The 2,500-nt window shown below is 40.1% G+C and overlaps 1 protein-coding gene across 1 annotated transcript in view; it reads right to left on the bottom strand.

Moving 5' to 3' along the window:
- LOC119592741 (protein bric-a-brac 1-like) overlaps window positions 1-109 on the bottom strand; it is a gene marked incomplete in the record, with an annotated part of 38,840 nt that extends 38,731 nt beyond the window's left edge. The window contains 1 exon segment of the mRNA XM_037941679.1: window positions 1-109. This exon segment is cut by the window's left edge and continues 328 nt beyond it.
- Between the last annotated feature and the right edge of the window lie 2,391 nt (window positions 110-2,500).

Raw genomic sequence — 2,500 nt, 5'->3', positions numbered from 1 at the left:
TGCTTTGAGTCCTGCACATGTACGAGACAGCACCACAGCGCACCTCCACCACAGTTCCACACCACAGATCCACTACAACTGTAAGTGTGTTAACACTAGCCCAGCCACACTGCCAGCGAAAGTCTACCTCACAAGCGGATGGCCTTGGCGTAGCTTTCCCACCCTCTAACTTTTACTTTCTCTTCGTATGGACGTAGCACTGCATGCACAGGGGTTCTATACATATTAAACTACAATATGGAATACACTTACCTTATAAAACTACTGTACAAAAGCAGAAAATTGGTATATGATAAAGCTTCTGTGTTTACAACGCCATGTCTGCGATCGTATAAAACACAACAATCGTCAGCCAATCGCCAACCACGGAGGGAGGAGCCTGTGCGCGATGCCTTGTGTCGCCAGTCGTATTTCACTTCATTCATTTGTTACTGTGGTACAATCATTAAAATATGTTGTGATTGATGGATGCATAGGCTCTGAATGTTACTTGAAACTGAGATGAGCTGTTGTGCTGTGTGACATGCCGGAAATGATGCTCAGATTGGAGCTAGGAGAGTAAGGAAGAGTTTGAATGTGGGTGATAAGTTTATCACGAAATCCACAATTGGACTCTTTATCTCAGGCTTCAATGGACCTTATTTGAATAATAATTGGTAATAAATCCCATAGCATCATGTGAATATTTATGACACTATGTATCCCTCTGCATAAACAGGAAAATCAGCATGTGTTTGCCACTAAGCATTAGCGAACATACTGCTCTGATTACAGCCAGTGTTTGTGGACTTTGCATGTGTCGAGGCAGCTGTTTGCAACCTGGCGGGAGCAGCCGTAGTTACCTCACGTAATATCGATCTACCTTTCCTGCGTATGTTAGATCCATCCGCCTGGCATTGTTCACTGCGGACATGATCAACAGCTGCGCCTCCTGACTCATGGCATCAGTGCGGCCAAAGCCTTTTCATATGATTACTCAACCGGAGCGCATTATTTCGTGTTTTATCGATCATTGGCACCTTTGCCTATGAACAGTTGTTATGTCTTGTCTTTTTGATAACCTCTGTACGTTTGAGAGTATATATAAAAACAAAACAAAACAAAAACAAAACATGCTTAGAATATTATGATGGATGCAAAAACACAAGTCGCAATTTTGGTGTTTTATATCTGTAGTCAATTATCGTTACCATTAGCATCCACCGTTATCAGTGTGTGTACATGTATCTCTATATTTTTTATAATTTTCAAAACAAGGAAATCTACATCTTCTAACATCAAAATAACCATTTCGTGTCGAATTATGAAAGTTCCTTTTCGGAATAGCTCATCGTCAGACCTTCGCTCGCCTCCCCTCTCCCCTTCCCTTCTTTCATTTTTATCTTCCGTTTCCACTCCCGCTAACCCTCCTCTCTCCTCATCTCCCTCTCTTCCCCCTTCACTCTTGTACCCAAAGCCCATATTTCTCGTTGTTTACCGAGCCTCTCCTTCTTTACTTTCACTTCTCACCCTCCCTCTCACTTTCCCTCTACCTTCACTACTCCCTCGCCTCGCCTCTCTCTCTCTCCCTTCACCCTCCTCCACTGTTTTCCCTTTCACTCTTTATGCCGCCTTTTTAACATTTCCTTCTCTGACATCTTTCGTACTACCTTTGTTTGTTTTTCTTTTAATTTAATTATTACGTCATTGATATTATCTTTTGATATTTTCTGCATCGTCCTTTCCACTTTTTTCTTTTCATTTCAGCTTTCGTTCCCTTTCCACGGCATCATATATTCTCCATCCCTTGTTAATGCTTTCACAGCTGTGCATTAAGATATCCCCTCTCTCCACAAGTCAGATATCGAAATTCCCTCCATCATTCATATAAATTCCACCTATTGCCATCATTATCGCCAAACTTCCCTTAATACATAAACCTTAAAAAGATAATAATAATAATAAAAAATAAAATAAAATAAAGTTCCCCAAACCTCCAGCGAAGTTCCCTAACCTGCCATCAATACATAACTTATAAAAATCCCTAATTATTCCTCCCTAAAATACAAACCCTTTCTTATGATCTACACTTCGCATCATCTCCAACACGGTCAGCGTTACAGGCATATGGAAAACGAAAGTACACGGTGAATGTTGCACCACCGGAAGAACTGTACCTAAATTCACCGTCGCAGAGAGAGAGGGAAGTATTGTTGTCTTGTTTGTGTCTCCTCGTGTGTTTGTATGCATCTTTGTGCTGTATACCATTTATTTATTCGTGATTGGTACAATTTATGCATGAGTTCTCTTAGTTGTATATAATTTGTGTTTATTTCTTGTATTTACATGCGTGTTTGTGTTTATCATTTTCGTATGAAATATGCCCACGTGCATTCAGTTTATGTCTTGTCTTTCTTTTATATATTTTTTTGCACAAGAAACAATAGAGAGCAGTGGGCAAGAAGAATATAAGACCAATTTTCAACAATGAGTGAAAGAAAGAGAAAGTGAAGTGAATTCA

The sequence above is a fragment of the Penaeus monodon genome, chromosome 3, assembly GCF_015228065.2.
Source record: "Penaeus monodon isolate SGIC_2016 chromosome 3, NSTDA_Pmon_1, whole genome shotgun sequence".
In the NCBI taxonomy this organism is placed as follows: domain Eukaryota; kingdom Metazoa; phylum Arthropoda; class Malacostraca; order Decapoda; family Penaeidae; genus Penaeus; species Penaeus monodon.
The sequence above is the reverse complement of the archived record's forward strand: the minus strand, read 5'-3'. Positions and strand labels throughout refer to the sequence as shown.